Here is a 22,980-nt window from a genome sequence, read left to right as displayed (position 1 = left end):
TTTGACTCTGTTCTTTTTTGCATATTTATATTTATACCCTTGTGGCTATTTCTTGCTATATTTCACTGCCTGCTCCATCTATGATATCTTTTGTGTTTATCACCTTTGCTCTTTATTAACATCATGTTGTTTTATAATCTTTAGAGTTATGGTTTGTGACAGTGGATTCCTTTTCATTATGTGATGGCAACGCCACTACTTGTTGTTTTGAGATTCTGATCTATTTACATCTTGAAGATTAATATGATATACTCTTTAACTTGTAATATTAATCGCGGTTTTGTTTATGACTGGTGTGTTTATTTATGATAGATCTATACTTGGTTTCTTAGTTATTGTTCAATACTATTTACCATCATATGAGTGATGAAGTCATATGGAAAATACTTGATGTAAGTTAGTTCTTCACTATCTGCATTTGAACTTATCCAAATATATTTTCCCTATAAAAGAAGATTTATTCATCTCCTTTCATCTATGCATTCTGTCTTTTTCTCATTTTTTTCCGTTTGTGTCATTTTCTCCTTTACCCGTCAAATTTAGGAACTTGTATAGTGAATAGACATGTATAATATTTTTTGTGTATATATATATACCTTATTAGTGGGGATGCTGTTAAAGATTTTTTTGTAGACAATGTTATTTACTCCAGTTGCTGAAACTTTTTTCTTGTAAAATGCTTAAACACCTTCACGTGATGTTACTCTTGCGAGAGCAATGTATAGTTGGCCATGACTAAAAACTGGTTTAGGCAAATATAGAATAACTAATTTCAAGCTTTGTCCTTGACTTTTGTTTAAGGTCATTGCATACCATACTTGGTTTAAGACTATTAGAGATAAAATGATTCTTTTGGAATGAGACTCTTTTACCAACCTGTGTACCTGTGACTGTTTCACTTCGATAGTTTTTCTGTGATATAAGTGACAGAGACATTTACAATGATGTGGTTTGAGAGCGAGATAAGTGGTCTATTCACATAAAAGAAATGGAAATAATAAAAATGTAAAAACTACATTTTTCAGATATGTGTTTAATGTAGTATTTCCATTTTATATATTGTATATTTACTTTAAAATGTAAAACTATACATTTTCAGATAGATGTTTAATATAGTATTTCAATTTCTTATATTGAATATTGAGATATTATTTATTTATTCTTATATAGTATATTTATTTATTCTAATTTTTTTTCTTTTATATCAAATGGTAATATTACGATAGATGTTTAATGTAATATTTCTATATCTTATGTTATATATTTACTTATTATTTATTTTACTATATATTTTTCAGATAGATGTTTAATTTAATTTTTCTATTCTTATATTGTATATATACTTACTATTTTTTCTTTCTTATATATATATTTACTTATCTAATATTATGGTAGATGTTTAATGTAATATTTCTATTTCTATATTATATATTAACTTATTATTTATTTTACTATACAGTTTCAGATAGATGTTTGATTTAATTTTTCCATTTTTATGTTGTATATTTACTTTTTTTTATTTTTCTTATTTTGTATATTTACTTATTCTATTTTTTTTGCTTTTATATTAAATGATAATATTACGATAGATCTGTAATGTAATATTTTATTCCTTATATATCATAATTAGTTATTATTTATTTGTTCTTTTGTTGTATATTTATTTATTGTAATATTACGATAGATAATATCTTTATTTCTTATATTGTATATTTACTTATTATTTATTTTTTCCATTATTGTATATTTACTTATAAAATATTTATAAATTATAAAAATTTAAAACTATACATTTTTCATTTAGATGTTCAATGTAGTTTTTTCATTTCTTATATTGAATTATATCAAATGATAATATTACGATAAATGTTTAATGTAATATTTCTATTTCTTATATTTTATATTTACTTATTATTTATTTTATTATAATATTATAATATTATAATAGATATTTAATGTAATATTTTTGTTTCGTATATTCTATATTTACTTATTATTTATTTTACTATACATTTTTCAGATAGATGTTTAATTTATTAAAATTAATTTTTTAGATAAATATTTAGTATACTTTTTATATTTCGTATATTGTATATTGTATATTATTTATATTTACTTATTCTAATATTATAATAGATATTTAATGTAATATTTTTATTTCTTGTATTTTATATTTAATTATTATTTATTTTACTATATATTTTTCAGATAGATGCTTAATTTAATTTTTCTATTTCTTATATTGTATATTTACTTATTTTTATTTTTATTATATCGGATAATTACTTATTCTAAGTTTTTTATTTTATATCAAATTATAATATAACAATAAATGTTTAATGTATTTTTCTATTCTTATATTGTATATTTGTTTATTATTATTATTATTTTTTTAAATTTCAGATAGATGTTTAATGTAATTTTTCTATTTCTTATATTGTATATTTACTTATTATTTAGTTTTCCTTATATCGTATATTTACTTTTATTTATTTTTTCATTTTTTTGTTAATTATATCACGTGTCATCTTTCGAGAGAAGTTTGTTTCGCTGATGTGGACTCTCTTGAGCCTCGAAAGGTCCCTTTTACTAGTATAGATTGTTTAAGGAAAACTTTTTAATTTTAAACACACATATTATACGAGACAAAAAGACGTGTACATGCCTCGGAAAATTGATAAGAAAATATATGCTTAATTTATATTTTCGTTTTTAAGGTCTATTGTTTGAAAAATTTCAAATTCTAATAAAACAAATATTATACAAATGAAAAGACGTGTGGATGCCGAAAAACTTGATAAGAAAATATATCTTCAAAGTTCAAGACATGACTGATATAGGAAGTAGTATAAATACAACGTCAAAAGTACTACGTAAATGTACATATTAGAGATTTTAAAATATATTTACAAGCAGTGGCGGAGTTAGAAATATTTTTTACAGGGTCATAATAGATAAATTTAATATTAAAACTTGACAATATATGATGCTATAAGAAATGTTTTTTTCTAATGGGAACATATGAAATATAAACATAAATTAATGGGGTCAAATGCCAAAACTTACCAAAATATTAAAGCAATTTTAGAAAAATATACACTAAAATACTTTTTCCCAAAATTTAGTGGGGTCAGGTGACCCCACAAACCCTACTTTGCCTCCGCCCCTGTTTACAAGTATCACTTAACAAGAAAACACTATCTCAAATGTTTCTGTGATAGAATACATGGTCCAAAAAATTCTCTCTTCTTTAGTTATTTGTGTTTCACTCATCATACAATTTATTAAATCTTTTTGCTAAAAATCTTTTTGTCTATTAAGCTCAATGCAAATATCCCCATAACATATTTATATTCTGTATATTTTGTGGATAACCCTAATCAACTTTCCAACGACGAGATATTCTTAATCTTTCTTATAGAATATTTCTAACTCTTGTACATAGTATTTTGTAAAACTTTTTCTTATGATTTTTTTTTTGTAACAGAAATAAGATGAAATGGTGGCAAAAGGGAATTAAACCGGGATATTTGAGGTAAGTAATAATTACAAACTAATGAATTTTGTATTCGGCTGCTTGGCTTTCAAGTAACCTGTAGTTTACCTGTAGCTCGGCTCCATCTTCACTGTTTAAGTCAGCTACTCATATCCAGCTCGAACCTTCCATTATTTATTTTGTTGTAAGAGATCCTACCCAACTGGTAGAAGTTGTACATAAAAACTCTGCATCTTCACTCACGTCATCCAACTATTATAATCTCTCATTTTCAACTGGTCATATCTAGCTCCGATTCTATTTTCGTTGAAGTACTTCACAAGTCGTTCAATAAAATATTCTCAAACTTCTCAACATTTTAGATGAGAAAGTTTATCATTTTATGTTGAGTTCTAAAACTTATTCAAAATCTACGCTAACCAGTGCCGGTCCAGAATAATGACACGCCTAAAGCAAATTTACAAAAATGTTGCCATTTACTGGAATCAAACCCGACACCTCTAGGAGACATGTTAGCTCGATAGCCACTACACCAAGGAAATATTTCTGTTATTGGCGCCCCAGATCTGTGTATAATATTTGGCGTCCCAAGTCCATGCTTCACGGGATTTACCCCAGCGCCAGGCTTGGAGCTAACAATTTTACCCGTTTTGACTGCATTTTAGAACTCAAGCATCACTCATGGTTATCTTCTTTAGCACATGCATTAACTATTGGCTTGTGAAGTATGTCAGCATATATCCTTCAAATACCTTTATTGACACACCAGCATCAATCAGTGACTTTTTAAAAATATGAAAAATGACACTACAATCTCTACTGGCACTTTAATCTTCTGGTAGACTTTCCACTCACGTATATAATTGTAACCTATAGAATCCACAAAACTTCATTGAATACAAATATATATATATTTTCTGAAAAACATAGTAAACACAATTATAAGATGTTTTATGGTTCGAATAGTAAATATCGGTTTTGTAAGATGGATCTTTGAAGTGAAAATTGATTTACTGTAAATCCTAGAATGAAAAAAGAGAACTCTTAATTTGGCTAAGGCTTAAGATAATTAATGATCTATATCGTGTAAGAAAAATTTGATTCATTCTTTGGTAAAGAGAGGATCTTATGTATAAGGTGTATCGCTCACGAGGTTGAACGATGATTCCTGTGTATTTCCCATATCTTTTATGGATTTGTTAAGTCGGTTGATATCACATAAATTAGCCTAAGTATTGACTTTACTCTCTTAAAAAAGAGTTCAGTTATAGTATATAAGAATCAAATCCATAAGGAACGTGGCACACAATAGATGTCTACAGTTTATGATTAAGCTAGGCAAGCAAATGAATAAGTAAACAGCAGGGTGAACAAGACAATTGTTCAGCTGATTGGTTTGAAGTTGTTAACAATTATGCGAAACGCTAGATTTAGGGTTTCAGGTAATCATGATTATAGTGGTATAGAATACCTAGGTTGTCAATCCTAGAACTCGAATTCCAGTGTAAAAATATCCAGATTTTGCATACAGGTCTTATGTTTTGACTAAGTATAGTATCTCAGCTTCTGCTTGTTGATACAGGTCGAACGTCTATTGATGCTTTGAGATTAGCATCGATCGATGTTTCCCGTAGACATGCTTTAACGAGTTGATCGAGAGGTTGACTAAATAAGCTGTAGCTTGTTTCTAACAATCCTACCTCAATAGAATCTATTTTGTGCAGAACCTACCGTGGGAGTTATCCACAATCCTAAGTTCAAGGTTCTAGTAATCTACTCTAGAACACAAGCATTAACAACAATTCCTTGAAGGATATCTATCACCTTAGGAGCTCTATATTTTGGGCTAATCCCTCATAACCTTATTGAACCCTAAATCTAACAAGTAAATTACTCAGACATAGCAAAGTAAATCACAAAAACATAAAAGTAAATTGCATAGATTCATAAAGTACGAAAAACTAGAGTTCCAATGCAAAGCTCTGAAGGAATCTTGGATCTTCTCTCCAAACTACAAAAAAACTTTAAATATGTTTGCTTTATAAAGTATTAAAGTGTGTGTTGCCTAGAACAATGGCAGAGCCTATAAATATTAGGTTAAAGTCGGCCAAGAGTATTTCCGTAAATATGCAAGTCTTGGGCTTCAAGTCGGGCCTTGCGTGCTTTGCTGTCAATCGACGACATATGATGTTCGTCAATTGATGTTTGACTCTTAATGTCGACTCTTGGACTGGTTCGATGGTCAGCTACGACTATCTTCCAATTTTATCTCCAAACAACTTTTCTCCAAATCATACATGAACATGTAATTATGCTAAAAATACTCCAAAACAGAATAATAAAATAGTTATATACCATGGCTAAAAATAGGTAAAATCCATGGTATATCAACTCCTCGAGACTTACCCTTTTGCTTGTTCTCAAGCAAAACACAGAGGACATTCATAATGAAAGAGGTTTGAAAAAAACAGGGACTCACATAATATAAAATCACTACTCTCACTTCTGCAAATATGATAGGTGGAAGTGAATCATTACTAACCTTAGATGCTTTCAATGTACTACTAACCTCATTTCTGCATAAAATAGATGTGTAGGCTACGTCTTGAGAGTATCGATCAAGGGACACATGGAATCAACTCAAGCAAGTTTCTTAACCCACATGTAGTCTTCTCTGACTCTTTCCCTCACTAATCCTCACTATTTCAATTCCAATGAACATTTTTGTTCATCTTTATTGATTTGACTACTTTTTAGCTTTTTTGGCAAAGTGTAGGCGAATAGTGGGGTAACAGGTAATTTATGTATTCCTTGCTTCCAACGATGTGTAATAATGACTTTCTAAATTAGAATGATGGGGTCATATGTAATAATTTACCTAGCCCTTTGCATCTTCCAGGAAATCATCTCAATCTTTTATACTTATGGATGATGAAGAGAGGTGAAAGGGAAATCAGAAACACACAGACTTTACCATCCAGACTTGAAGGACTTTGATCCAATGTATACCAAGCCTCAAAACAAGAAAGTAGAGTAGATTAAGGTTGGAAGTCAGATTTGGTTTCTCCAAACATTCTCAGCAAGTGTGTATGTTAGCATTAAGTAATACACTGCGGTGTTTCTATCTAATACATCTTACAATCAGTATATGTAGACGGTGCTAGAGAGTGATTAGAGTAGCAATAAAAAATTATTTGATCATAACCTCTTTGATTCAATAACACACTGTTTTGAATACATTTGATAAGACTCAGAAATAAATTAATATCAGTAAACCTCCCCCATGCTTAAATAACATTATCCCCAGTGTTTATCTAGTCGAAGTTTGGTAAGAACATAAATCATAAGTACAAAATTTAACAAGGAAAACGATATACCTCCTCATTGATGTTAGTGTCGATCGACACAGTTAAGTGGCAATAGATCGTCTCCGTTGTCGTGATATTGATCAATATCGACCAGGTCTCATCAGTCGATGCTTGGAGTATTCTTCTCCTCAAATATTTTTTTTGACTTGCATAAAAAAGGGACGGCAAATGATGATTTTTTTTACTATTCTGAATCTGGCTATGTATTTTACTGAGGTCAAATCAGTTCTACCTACAGATAATACAGACCTAAGGACTCTTCTAACATTTATGCATGGACGCATATCAACTTCTGATGCAAAGGCTAGATTAAAAAAAAGGTCTGGTGGACTAACTGTTTAATGTATCCATATAAGTCAAAACTTTAAAGATCATTTTTTCTAAAAATGCTCCTGACATAAGCAAACATAATTATCATGAAACTTTGAAAAGTTTAATCAGTATGGCAAATTGGGATATATAACTTTGTAATATTGCAACAAGGCTACATAGTAAACTCAAGTAGACAAAACTGAAGCTGATCTATGCGATGTGGTTACATACGATGAGATGTTTCAAGAAAACCCCCCAAAATATGGTACAACACCCATTACACACATATTCATTGACAAAGATATGTTAAGTACAAATCAAAAGTGTAAAGCTGATGTTCAAGTGATGATGGAAAATGTGTCACAACTAATATTGAAGGAAAGTATTGGAAGTTATGTTAAAGATGACATCAAGTATGGAGGTCATTCTCAATAAGGTGAAACATGTTCATGACATGAAGAAGAATCTTAGTTATGGTTATCTGATGAGTAAGCATGGATTTGAAATTATTTTTGAATTTGATCTGCTGATTTACAGGAATAATGGTGTTAGTGAAAAATGTTTTGTTAAATCTGCATTGATCAATATGTGTGCAATGAAAATCGTTAATAAAAAAACTATTTTATGTTTCTAAAATTCCAATGAATAAGAATTAGGTTGCTTGTGTCACTCATAAATATGAACATGATCCTAAGTCCAAAGCTAGCAAAGAAAAATGTGAAATGTGTGTCAATAAAAAACTCACAAAAAACTATCACCTCATTCCAAACGAACGACCGAACACATAAGTTTAATACATACAAACTTGTGAGGCTTGATGTATGTATGTTAAAAAGTATGTAAGTTTCACAGACGATTGTGGAAGATACTACTATGTTTAATTGTTACTTGTAAAAACAACGACTAGGAAAATTCAATGCACAACCACAAAAAGGAAAAAAATGGAAAGTACTATCAAACAGTTAGACGTAAGAGAGTAGGTGAACATGAAAGACCATTCAATGTTTTTTTGTCAAGTAGAGAACATTATCCAACGAATGCTCTCTATTCACTAGAATTAAAAAAGTTTCAAAAAAAATAATTGACCTCTAATAGAAATGATGCATACAAGTTGTAAGCATTTGAGTTAGCCCAAAATCATTGTGGGAAGCATTATTCACCACAAACTATATCATCAACAAAATACCTCAAAAGGAAACATGCATTACACCATTTCAACCATCATACAAATCCCTCAAATTATAGAGGTGCTTAGAAAAACTTACAATGTCACATCCTCAAAAGGTCACAATATGAATTTAGATATACCAAATATCTATGTCAGTACAATTATGAAATCAAATAATTAATCATTCTTTGAACATATATTTCCATGTAAGGATATTAGATCATTCAAAACACACTCGTGAAGAAAGAGATGTATTACCTCTATTATTGAGGCAAGTATTTCTGATACTCTTCTATTACTGAAGTGAGAGACTTTGAAGAAGAACCTAGATGAAGCAAGAGATCTGGTAAGAAAAATTCTTATGATGAAGATTTAATGATGGTATTTCTCTCTGATAATAAACTTATATATTACACATAGGCTATGTCTACACCAGACACACATCTTGGAAAGAAGTAGTCAGTAGCAAAATTAATCAATGATGTAGAATCTCGTATGAGATAACTGATTTACCTCAAGGTTTTGAAGGAATATGATGTAAATGGATCTTCAGAACAAGGTCGAAAATTGGCGTCTCAATTGATAAATACAAGACCAAACTTGTGGTTCAAGGATTGAAACATAAAGAAGCTCTAGGTTTCATTAACACATATTCTCTCGTCATGATAACAACTTCAATCAGAATGTTGATTAGAATTGCAGCATTCAAAGACTTGGAAATCCATAATTAATGCTACAAGTATATTTTCAAATGGAGATTTAGAGAAGGGTATATACATAGAACAACCCGAACGAATCATGGTTCCGGGTTAAGAAAACGAACTCTATTGACTTGTGAAGTTTTTGTCTGATCTTAAGGAAGCTCAAGGAAAATGGCATCAAACATTTTGTAGTGTGAGGAATTGGAATGGTCTGAGCATCAATAAATGTGATGAATGTGTTTACTTCGAATATATTCATAGTGGGTACTCATCATAAAAGCAATAAAGATATCATCCAACAAATCAAGATAATCATTTGACATGAATAACATGGGTCTTGCATATGTTATTATTGGAGTGAAGATTACAAAGGCTTTTGCCAGGATAACTTTATCTCAACATCATTATGCTGAAAACATACTCAAATGATTTAAGAACTTCTCAAGTGAAACTACAAAGACTCATGTGACATTCAACTGCACTTGACTAAAACACTAGTGAGGCAGTGTCACACAAGGTTCCTCAAATAGACAGGATGCGTGTCCAGTCCTTTTAAGGCGATTATGATCCCACAGATCACATATCGCATTCATCATATCCGTGGGACGAGCACACTTTACCTACAAAGAAAATGATGCTGAATACTGCTAGCTGTTCATGGAGAGCCTCACTGGACCTGTGTTGATATGGTTCTTCAGATTGGCCAAAAGATTTTGTATAAATGGAGACTTAAAACCAAGAAGGGATCCAACAATACCATTGATTCCTAATGTTATGGTCCCTCCAGGATCGGTGCATCGAGGTGGCATATACATCTCTGGAGAGGAAGACCACATGTCAATCGACGTATTAACACAATCATGGGAGTGATGTCGCCATGCAAAGAATTTGTCCGGAATTTTAAAGAAAGGCGACAACAGCTAAACAATGCCCCACCAAACCAGAGAATGACATTTAATTCACTTTTTCTGAAGAGAATGACAGTGATGTTCACACTCCATAACGACCCTTTACTTGCAGTGCTTACCAAGAACATTTTGAGGTCAACCAACTTCTCATCAATACATTTAGCTCAGATAACCTTATCTTTATGGAAACTTTGAAAATTTGGGATTTGACCTTCGAGAAATGAAACCTTCAACCAACTATCTCACTGGTTTTAATAGAGCCTACGAGGAAACGCTCGGCACGATCCGACTAAATATATTCATAAGGGGAATAACCAAGATTGCAAATTCTCTATCATTGGGAATTTGGGACACCAGCTCCTTATTCTTTCTCCCTCTTTAGCGTCTACACAAGACCACCTTTCTTGACCACGAGTATCTTCATTACAGAACGAGGCAGCAAGGGCTTTCTCAGATTTGGTAAGTTTCTTCTTTGCCGATTTAACTTGTTACTAATCTATTTTAATATATTAAAAAAGACGTGTAATATCAATCAGGGTGGCTTATCTTTGTTTCCAGAACTTATTACTTCTCTTATAATTGCAAGTATCAAAATTCTAATACTTGAAATCTGATTTGATAATGACAAGTACTTGAAAAATCAAATCAAGTACTTGGTGGTAACAGGTAGAAGGAAAGTAATAAGTATTTGTGTTCAATTCTGATAAAAAGTGATGTTCAACTCATTCTTGATTTTTTTTTAATTGTATGAACCATAGTTTTAGTCTATTCATGTTTAAATTTATAACACAACTATTTATAAATATTTTGGAGTGCATGAACCTTAATTATATCCCTAACAGATATATCCATCGGAAATCTCTTGAAAAAGGTCATTTCCATTTGATTTTTAACGAATATGTTTCGTCAATTCTAATTCGTCGAGAACATTATTTATTGGAAATCAATTAAAAAATCTTGACGAATTCCTGATGGAAAATTTCGAACAGTTTTTGACGAAATGTTCAAATGAAACTTTTCCAATCAGAAACTTGTCGTGAAAATTCCTGACGAACAAAAGTTTGTCAAAATTTTGTCAAAAACGTTATGTCGGAAAGATTCATTGAGATTCTCAAAATTTTACAAAAAGTGCTTATAAAAACATTATAAATTTGAAATTGTATAAATATTTTTTAAATAACATAATTATTTAAAAATCCAAAATATTTTTTTTAAATATAAAATGTTTTTAGTATTTAACTAACCCTAAAAAGATGCTCAAACTATCAAATCCTAAAACTAAAATCTTAAATCCTAAAACTAGCATCCAAATTCTAAGACCCTAACATTCAGTTTTGAAACAAACATCCAAATCCCTTAAAAAAATAAAATCATAACAATAAAATGTAGATCCTTATAACCAACAACCAAACACTAATCTAACGATCTCATCTAAATTAAAAAGAACCTTACATGATAAATGGATAAGAAGAGAGAGATGTGATTTTGACTGTGTTCATTAGGAGAGAGGGGTAACTTTGATGGATTTTGAGAGAGAGATCGAGGGAGAAGGAGATGATAATTGGACAAATTATGTATTAAAATTTACTGACTGACTGCATTCATCAAAAATTGATTGGATATTTTCACTTTAGGTGATTTCCAAAAATATTGACGCTTTCTTTTCTTGGTTAAATTTTAGGCCTCTGATTTATTATATGCAAATGTAGTAATATTTGTTTTTTAACATATGTTTTATCATTATTATAATACATGTTCATCTTTAGCAAATAAATTATTACCTATTTTACACCCATTTTGAACCCACTTTAAACCCTAAAACCTAAATTATTGTAAATCTGTTGGGAATCCGTCAAAACTTTGGATGGTTTCCGACAGATTAATATGAATAAAAATTTATTTTAAATATTTTCTGGAACTCATCTATAATTTCCAAAGAATTTTTGATGAAATTAAATAGATATAATTTTTTATTAAATGTTTCTGTAGTTTTTCAAGAATTTCTGACGGATTTATTAAAAATAAATAAATATTTATTTTCTTCAGAAATTATTTATTTGTTTCTGTCGTGAACACTTTGAAATTTTTAATGGATTCCCTATAAATTTATGAAAAAACAATATTTATTTAATCCGTCTTGAATCCGTCAAAAATTTGCAATGAATTATTGAAAATAACTATGTATTTAATTTTTTTGCGAATTTGTCAAACATTTCTAACAAATTTTTGACAGATTTGTTTTTTTTAAACATCTTTAATTCTACTTTATTCCGTTGGAATTTCCTATAAAATTTTGACGGATTTGATTTTGTTATAAATCTGTTGAAAACTTTTATGTTTTCTTGTAGTGAGTAATCAACAAAGTTAAGCCTACTAGGTGTTAAAAACATAGTGTTGTCAACAAGAAAATGAGATAATCTTAAATCTTTGATTCAAGTTATATATCCAGTTTATGTATATCAGTTTTGCTTGATTACATGAATTTTCATATTTTTACAATTGACTAGTCTTTTCTCTTACTTAATTTACATCATTTACTTAGCTTGGTGTTTTGACTTTAATTATTTAAATTAAAAAAAACATAAAACAAGAAAAACAAGAGTTAATAAAACAAGAGTTAACAACAATAAATGAATCACCAACAATCATCAAAACCATCTATACTATACTAAAAAGAGAATACTCTCCAATTCTAAGCTATCCACGTCAGATCAATAAATCAGCCAATCACATAGCTTCTAATTGCCACGTCAGATCATCTTTACACATTTCTCCTCACAAATCACAACCGTCACGACTTCTTCACTTTATCCTCACTGTTCCAAATTCTGCAACTTCGCTGTTTCTCTCTTCTCATTCAATACCGTTCTTTACTCATTTATTTACTAGATTATATCATTTTACCTTCGTTGATTTATCCTCTTATATAAACACCTTCCTCAAATTTTATGTCCAATGGAAAAAAGACACGACTCCGAAGTAATCTCGCTGTCTGAAAAAAGGAACTGAATCTATACAGTTAAACGACTCTACGCCTGTCTGTGTATTAGATATGGCGGAGGATTTCGCAAGGGCGGTGGACCACGGGCTTAAACTAGCCAAACGGATATACTTCGGACAAGACTGAGCAGTCGCCGCACCGAGGCTAATGGCGCTGATGGAGAGATCATCCACGGTGCAAGCTTACCTTCCTTCGGCGCCGATGGTTTATGCAGTTATACCCGACCCGGGAATCGTAGATAACACGGACTTACCGAGCTACCAGCCTCACGTGCACGGCAGGTGCCACCCACCGGCTCTGATCCCTCTCCAGATGAACGCGATTGAGCTCCACGTCGATTGTTCTCATCATACAGACGAACACAAAGGTAAAATTTAGTTATGAAAACCCTCTTATTCAGTCTCCATCTTATTCAGTGTTTCCCAAATTGATTATATTCTAAAATCAATGGAATATTGCTCAAGCAGATGATGTGTAATTGCTGTTTTTTTTCTTTTAAAGCATGAGAATGACTAAAGTTTTATACTTTTATTTTTAATTTCTGGAAGATTTGAGTCTTTGATGCCTTTTTAATATCTTCACCATCTTTTGATATTTGACATAGAAGTACTAAGAGCTATATCCTCATTTCTTTGATTGCAGGCTTGCAGCTTAATTAAACCCAGCATCTTGAAGGAGCTCTGAATCAAATTCTCTGTTCTATTCAGTATGCTAGAATCCAGATTTGTTAGTATTGTGTTCCAAAATTGTGTATTCAGTATGTGTTTCAGTTAAATCATTTTCGAGTATTGTGTTCTTGTGATAGATAAGCCCAAACATCATAGCTTTTCCAGATTCGTTGGACATATTGTGATAGATAAGCCTAAACCTGCTACTAGCATGTCCGTGTTTTGGCTTAGTGTTTGGAAATTTGAGTGTATATTCTCGCTACATGTATTAATACATTGCAACATATAAAGCTTACGAGTGATCTGCAGTTTGGTTTTCACTCCATTTCTCTGACCCCATTCTACTAATATGTTTTCCATCTCGCATCTATGGCTATCATCAACTCTAGCTTACGAGTGATCTGCAGTACTTGGTTCAAAGTGAGTCACTGTTAAGTTGCTTTAGATGATAGATTGAGTGAAATGCAAGTGGAAGTTTACTTTGGCGATGATGCTTGCACTCCAGGAGGAGTTTACAGTGTTAGAAACGAAGTCTCAGCTCTCACCTGGATCTTTTCCCTCATTCCAGCTTCTTATAAAACACAAACATTTGAAGCAGCTCTAGGGGAAGCTGTAAAACTTAGAATCAGTGAGGTTGTTGGAGCGGAAGAGGAGGAAGCAGCTCTACGGGAATCACGTACATTCGGCAATGTTTTTGTTTTTGTTTTCAAGCATCGATACCCTTGCCTTCAGTTCAGTGTCATCCCTCGCATGTCTTTTATGTACTACGATGTCCAACCCACCATTGATTAATTCAACTGGTTAGTGTTTGTAGACCCAAAAGGCTTATAATTGCCAACTCCAAGTAATATTCTAATTCAGCCTCTCTTTTTTTACTCTGACCAATCTTATATTTGTATATTGTCTGAGATTGGGTTCTTAGCAACGTTTGTTTATATGATTTTAATATCAAGTCCTGGTGATGGTTTGTTTTAAAAGTAGGTTTTAGTCTGGTTAATTTGGGCTGTTTTATTTTTTTGTTGATAATGTATTTTCATGAATTGGTTTGGAGAATATTATTATTTTTTGTATTATTTTTACGTTTGGAATTTTGATTCAATTTTGTTTCTATTATTTAACTGTTAAATTTGGTAGTGTAACTCAATGATTCTAAATTTAGGGGTTTGAAAATATTTCGGCCAAAGTATATAAAATCTAACTATGTAAATAAGTGTGTTCCATTTAACAAATGCAGATGACTCAGGTTTTGGGAGAACAAAATATTTACATAATCATTAAAAAACCGAGTAAACCACTTTTATTCAGAATATTATGGATAGCGCGGTTTCTTAAAAATCAAATCTATTCGGTATATTATGGATTACCAAATTAAAACCACTTTTTAATCTCGGCTAGGTTCGATTATAATTAGTTTGTTTTTACTGGATTGAGCACCCTTAAATAATTCACCGACTTTCTCATTGACACTTTCATTCCAAACACAAACATTGAAATATATGATCGGAAAATAAACTATCAACACACTTTTCCGCGCGTAGCGCGGAGAAAGAATCTAGTAGCCTTAATATATAGCTAGAACATGCAGTAAAACAAGAGTTAACAACAATAAATGAGGATAAACTTCAACGCTGCCAACATGTGTTCAAACTTCACGTGAGAGCTCACCCATTCAGTCCACATGTGTTCAAACTTCACGCAATCACGTTACCTAAATTGGTTCACGCGTGATCTGCACCAACTTCACAATTCCACACACAGGCACACCACCTGTCTGCTCTGGCGATGAATTATGCCACCTTATTCGGTCTCCACAAGGCCAAAAAATAAACGATGTAACGCCCGAGAACTCTCAATCACATTGCAGAGGCACATATAGGCCTTAAACCATTCTATAACTCTTATACACCAACTATGCATGCTATATCCACACACACTGCAATCATCTAATACAATCCTCAAAAATCATTCAACCATGTTCATTTAAGTAGCCAAGCAATAGATCAATGTTTTTCACACAACAACCGTAAAGATTTATAATGTATAAGTATAAATATATCTATGCAAAACAACTATATGTAAGTATGAATGATCAAACGAGACATTTCTAACATGATGAGAGAATGATTGAAGGAAATAGAGATTGCAACAAACCCTCACTTTAGCCTAGATCTGTGATATGAGAGATGAAATGATGTAGATGTTCGTTCTAAGGCTCCACACGAACCATATCTACAAGAAAATAGTCCGTTTCCATCCGAACCTTATATCAAAAATCTAGATGGTGCTCTGGTAGCTGCTCTTTCGTCGACCGTTATTGGCTCTTCAACTGGGTAGATATTCTCTATGTTTTTTCTATATAGAAAAGTATTTAAGGCTTACCCCTTTTACAGAAGAAGAGGTGGAAAACCCTAAGATTTCATCTACATAGGATTTGATTCCGTATAATATTTACCTAGTGTATGTGTTCTTGCAGTTAATAAAGTTGGGTGAAACTTCTTCTACATCAAGTTTTCTCTCGCCGTTTTTGGGCTACCCTTTCTTGATGTTTCATATTAGAGTCTACTCTAGATCACTTTTAACTTTAGTTTTAAGTTTCATATTTTACTTGATTTTGAATATTTCAGTATTTACAGGATTGCTGATACCAGTGATTACTTAGATCCACAACGTCCTTTTATGCAGGAGTACATAACTAAGAAGATCAATGATGATTTAATGTACAACAACCTGAATGGAAAATTTGATATGATGTGGTTGCTTGCAATTGTCTTTGTCTCTGTGAATTATTTATGATATCATGTGGTTGTAAGTCATTTTCCAGACTGAGCATGCTTCAGTTAAGTGTCTCTTGTAAAATTATTTGGAGATATGGAATTTCTGCATGTTTTAGTAAAATAGAATTTCTAATGAGTTTAAATATTACTTTTTTAATAAATTTATTTTTAGAGAAAATTTCAAAGTATGTTCAAAGTGTTCAATAATCTCTTTTTTATAAGTTCTCTATGGGGTATTTCATGGATCGCATATGCATGTCAATTAGCAATGTTTAAAACAATTTAAACTTTTTTTAGATGATCCTGGTATCCGAATGCCTCGAAAGGAATCCGACTAGCGCCTAATGACCGTCTCGGAAATTTGGGCATTGCCCGCCAGAGAGCCCTCCGAAGGCATCCAGGAGAGCTGGTGATCACCCCATGTTAAACCACCAGTGGCCACGCGCAGAAGATCTGAGCTTCTTCTTATTGGGTCCAAATGTCCCTCAAGATAATCACCACAAATCTGCAAGAGGTAGCCTCGAACCCTCGACTTTGCGGACAACAGGAGGGAGCACATACCACTCGACCACTGACACATGGTTAAAACAGCTTAAATATTATGACAGAGAAGACAGCTTAAGTATTACAATATATATAGGGAAATTTTCAAAAGTACCACTTTAATAGTATCATTATTCATCTTTACCACCAATAAAAATACATTTTCAAAAATACATCATTCATTAAAAAGTTAAAGACTCTTATATTCTTGTTTTTATATGTTTTTCAAAATTATAACCCCAAACTCTAAATCCTAAATCTCCAACTCTAAATCTTAAACCCTAAATTCTCAGCTCTAAACCCTTAACCTTAAACTCTAAAACCTAAATTCAATACCCTAAACCCTAAAACATCAACTATAAACCCTAAATCCTCAACTCTAAACCCTAAACTATATACCCCAAACCCTAAAACATCAAATATTAACCTTAAATCCTAAACCTTCAAATCTAAACCCTTTATTAAAAGTGGTGGTAAAAGTGGTTAGTGTAAACATGAAAAGTGGTACTATGAAAATAGTATTTTAGACAATTTCCCATATACATATATATATATATATATATATATATATATATTCAATATCTTCACATAATTTAGAGAAAATTTCATAAATCTTTATTAAAAATACTTTCTTAAGAATGTATATTGTGGAAGATCTTCATGAATATATATATATATATAAATACCATATTAAATTTGAATTATATGTATATTTAGTAAAATATTCTTAAGTATATATAACATTTTCCTAAAGGTTTTGGAAGTCGACCTTAATAAATTTGATATATATATATATATATATATATATATCATATTCGTAAAATTTTGAAATATGTTATGTATTGAGTGATGTTTTCTTAAATATGCATATAAACAAATTCAAGAAAATGATTATACATTTCGAAAGGACTTACTTAATATCCAAATTACATGCAAGAAGCTTGTTTATACATTTATGACGACATTCTTGAATTTGAGAACTGTTTTTATAAATTCAAGAAAATATGATCAAAGGTTATCCTAAACTTTTTTAACAAAAATATTTCTTTTTTTTATTTTTTCGAATTTTAATAGAGCAATTCTCCCAAAAGACATTAAAATAAGTATTTTCACCATAACATACAAAAAAAAGAAAAATGACCAAAAATGTTTCATTGAGAACATCTCCAAAAGAAACTCTATAACTTCATATTTGAAGTTTTTTGTTCTCTAAAAGTAAAGTTCAAAACTTCAAATTTGAAGTTTTTAATAGTGAAACTTTAAATATAGAGGATCACTACTCAAAACTTCAAATTTGAAGTTTCACTTTTTATTTGCATTTTGGTCCTTACAATTACATACTACATTTTATGATTCTTAGATATTTTGTTATTTATCATTTTAATCTTTTTAAAAAAATCATATCTCATAATATTTCATATTTGTTTTCATAAATTTAAGTTTTACACATAAAACTAAATACAAACCTTAAAATAAGAAGTTTTAAGGTTTAAAAACATTTTTAGACTTCAAATATAAAATTTAAAAACATCTTTAAACTTCAAATATGAAGTTTTGCAAGTTTCAAAATAGAGTGTTTTTTTCTTGTAGTTTAATATTTAGTTATATATATTTATATTTATGATTTATATATTTACTGTAAGATTTTATTAATTAATATCAATGTGATATTTTATATATGTGCTAGTTATTTATAAATTTTTATGAATTTATATTAATTATAACAAATATTGGAACCATAGTGTAAAATATAAATAATTTTGAAGTTAGATTTGAAGTTTTGCTTTTGGAGAAAAACACTTTGAAACTTCATATTTAGAGTTTTGAAAACTCTAAAATAGAGAGTCTTTTTGGAGATGCTCTAAAAAGGTGAAAGATATTTATACCATAGAAAGCTTTATCTTATTGATTGTTCTATTCCGATCTAGTTACCCAAACTACCTCAAGTTTAACTAATATAATAGCTTTTCGTTGTAAAAAGAAGAAGGTAAAAGACCCTTTATACCTTTACTTTATAGATATAAAGGTAAAAAATCTTTATACATTTCCTTTATAGATATATACATATAAATAATTTTCAATAAACAACATAAAAATATTTTTAAAATAATATATTTGAGTAATATGTTTTTCAGTTTGTACTTTTTATTTCATTCTTCTGATTTTTTTCAAAAACAAATATAAACATTTTATTTTGAAATCCAAAATTATTATTTAAACTAGTTGAAAAATATATTAAATTTTTATATTAATTTAATAAGAATAGAACTATCATTTACTTTTTTTAATAAAATTTATATTGGTCACTTTGATTTTTAAAGACTATTTAACAAAAAAACATAAAATATAATATTTATGAAATTTGCCCATATCTATTTTCAATTAAAAAGAAACATTAAATGAGTATTGAGAAGAATCCATAATAAAAAACATAATATGAATCGGGTTTGGGGTTGCTCTTCTCATAGACTGATTACTTTTCTCTCTATATCTAGCTTCCACGGATCCAAAAGTCCTACATTCGCCTCCTATTTCGCATCTATCACCTTCTCATCTAAGAGCGAAAACTAAAGGACATAGTCAAATCTTTCCTAAAGATCCCCACTGAAGGCAGGACTTGCAAGTATCCCAACCTTTTTGAAGATTTTGGACTTCGGAAAAGAGACTTTTTTGCATCGATTGTAGATCGAATCCAGCATAGAGCCCACAGTTGGTCTACTTGATACCTCTCAGGAGGTGGCAAACTAGTTCTTCTCAAAACATTCTTGGCAGCCCTCTCGCTCTATGCCATGTATTGCTTCAAACTGCCTGTATCTCTTTGCAAACAGATCCAATCAGTGCTTACCCGATTCTGGTGGGATACCAAGCCCGAGGTTCACAAGATCTGTTGGATTGCATGGGAAAAACTCACCCTCCCTAAAAGCGCCGACTTACTTGGCTTCAAAGATGTAGCTCACTTCAATGATGCGCTTCTCGGGAAGATTGCTTGGAGGATCCTAAAAGACCCTCATCTCTGATGGCCATAATTCTCTTTGGGAAATTCTGCAACAACGCCTCCTTCATGGAACGCTCTAGCCCTGCCCTGCCTCCCATGGATGGTGGGGAATTCTGATAGGACGAGATGTTCTAAAAAGGGTTAGGGATGGTCAGTCGGATCGGGATCATGTATCAAAGTATGGGACGATGCTTGGCTGTCGCCCTTCACTCCTATGGTTACCACTGATCCTCCAACTTCTAGTAACCAGAATTAGTGGTTAAGGACCTGATCGACCCTTCCACTAACGAACGCAATCTCTCTGCTCTTCGTCTTTACCTCCCACGATATGAGGATTGTATTCGCTGAATGATACCAAGCTCTTGCTCTGGAAGACAGTATCGGCTAGCTACCAGAACTTTCATGAACCTACTCATCTCGTTCTGCATCTGGCAAACAAATCCCCCCCCCCCCCCCGTGAAGATTAAACACTTTTTGTGGAAAGCATCGAGCAAAGCTCTTACTTGTGGCTCTGCTTTAGCTTCTCGGGGCATAACCACAAAATCGGCCTGAAGACGGTGTGGCGCACTTGATAGAGATCCATGTTTTATTCAACTGTCCGTTTGCAGCCCAAGTCTGGAGCCTTGGCCCTCTGGTTTCGATCTCTGACTTGTCTGCCACGGAATCGATCAAACAACTCTTCTCCTCTCTGCGATGCTCTATTATGCTCCCTCCTACGGGTCTTGCAGGCTCGCTATATCCTTGGCTTTTATAAAATATCTGGACTGCAAGGAATAAAATGTTGTTTGAGGATGTGAATTTTTTCAGTGCAAGAAATTCGGATAAAAGCTATTTTGGAGGCAAAAAAATGGCAATCACCTCAACCAACAACTACCTGAGAACCTCCACTTCCGAGACCTTCTCTTACCTCTCTCCCGCTGCATTCTGACCACTCCTGCTATACGAATGGGTCCTGGAATAGCATGTCGGGTGTTGGGGGATTTGGGTAGTCACTTATCGACATGGCAGCCAGGCCTCATCACCAGGCAAAGTCTTGCCGATCTCATGTCTCCTCAGCCTTAGTTGTGGAGGCTCTAGCTGTTAAAGCTGCTCTTACTGATGCGGCCGGATTGGGTATCAAGTCTATTAAACTCTTCTGAGACTCCAAGATGCTAATCTCTACTCTCAATAATTCTGGAAACATTGTTGAGATTCAAGGGTTGCTCCATGTCATTTTTTGTTATGTGACTCCTTTGATCATCTACCCTTCTCTTTAATCCCTTGTGTAGGAAATTCTGTTGTTCATGCTCTTGCAAAAACGGATTTATTTGTTTTTTTTTCTTCGCTGTTATGGAGATCAAACTATGTTTCTTCTTTGAGACTTTTTAATCATTAATGAATGAATAGTTTAAAAAAAAAAAAAAGAGAAGTATTCAAGGCTTCCCACTTTTACAAAAAATGAGGTGGAAAACCCTAAGGTTTCCTTTACATAGGCCAATCCACCACGTTCTTGTTTATTTGTGATTGGCTCGGGTCCGGGAGGTGACACTCTCTAAATCATTATGCACTTGATTCCGTATAATACTCATGTTTTCTCCCGCCGTTTTTAGCTACTGTAACTTTCAACTTTAGTTTTAACTTTCATTTTTACTTGCTTTTTAATGTTCCAAGTATTTACAACTTTGATTGGTGATACCAGTGATTACCAAGATCCACTACGTCCTTTTATGCAACTAAGAAGATCAATAATGATTTAATATACAATAACCCGAATGTAAAATTTGATATCATGAGGTTTCTTTCAATTGTCTTTGCCTCTGTGAATTCTTTATCAAATCATGTGGTTATAATTCATTGTCCAGACTGAGCATGCTTCAGTTAAGTGTTTCTTGTAAAATTATTTTGCGATATGGAATTTCTGCATGTTTTAGTAAAATAGAAATTCTAAAGACATTTTAAATATTACTTTTGGAATAAATTTTACTTTTAGCAAAAATTTCAAACTATGTTCAAAGTGTTCAATAATCTTTTGTTTATAAGTTCTCTGTGGTTTTCATGGATCGCCTATGCATGTCAATTAGCTGTTTTTAAAACAGCTTAAGTATTACAATCGATATTTTAGTGACATACAATATTTAAACAAACACATACATTCGTCTCAAGTTGTGACCATTGTCAAAAAGTGAAAAACATAAGTAAAAACAATGAAAATCCTTGAAACTACTAGTATTCACAATGAAAAATTAACTTTTGGAATAAATATTTCGAAAACTTTTTAACATTTTTTTGATTTGTGTTTTCAATTTTTTTTTTAAAAAAAAACAGAAAGATCTTCTTGAACATGTATGATGTATTTTTTTGTCAGCAATAAAGACAGACTCATAGTGACTCTGTAAACCAAACTGTTAGCTCCGCGTATAATGTATTTCTGAATTTGACTTTAAGAAGGCCTTTTCGAATAATTATTATAAAGTCTTAAAATCTAGAAAGATATTGATAATTATATTTAATATCTTCATAAAATTTAAGAAAATTTTCATAGATTTTTATTAAAAATACTTTCTTAAATGTGTATTGTGGAAGATCTTCATGAATATATATATTTATGAATACCTTATTAATTTTAAGCTATATGTATTTATTTAAATATTCTTAAACATATATAACATTTTCCTAATATTTTTGGAAGACTACCTTCATAAATTCTATATTTAATAAGATATTATATATATATATATATATTTAAAATCATATTCGTAAGTTTTTGAAATTTGTTATGTATTGAGTAATATTTTCTTAAATATGCATATAAAATAAATTCAAGAAAATGATTACACATTTCCGAAGAATTTTCTAAATATAAAAGAAGTTTATTTACACATTTATGAAGAAATTTTTGAATTTCAGAACTGTTTTTATAAATTCAAGAAAATATGATACAAGGTTATCCTATACTTTTTAAACAAAAATATATAAATTTTTTTTAGAAGAATTGATTTTTTTTTAGTTTTCTTTCTCTAATTTTAATAGGACAATTCTCTCTAAAGACATTACAATCACTATTTTT

General features: G+C 31.2%; 1 pseudogene; it reads left to right on the top strand.

The window, feature by feature from the left end:
- The window catches only part of LOC130499028 (uncharacterized), a 127,445-nt pseudogene that overhangs the window by 6,367 nt on the left and 98,098 nt on the right, over positions 1–22,980 (top strand).

The sequence above is a fragment of the Raphanus sativus genome, chromosome 8, assembly GCF_000801105.2.
Source record: "Raphanus sativus cultivar WK10039 chromosome 8, ASM80110v3, whole genome shotgun sequence".
Taxonomy (NCBI): domain Eukaryota; kingdom Viridiplantae; phylum Streptophyta; class Magnoliopsida; order Brassicales; family Brassicaceae; genus Raphanus; species Raphanus sativus.
The sequence above is the reverse complement of the archived record's forward strand: the minus strand, read 5'-3'. Positions and strand labels throughout refer to the sequence as shown.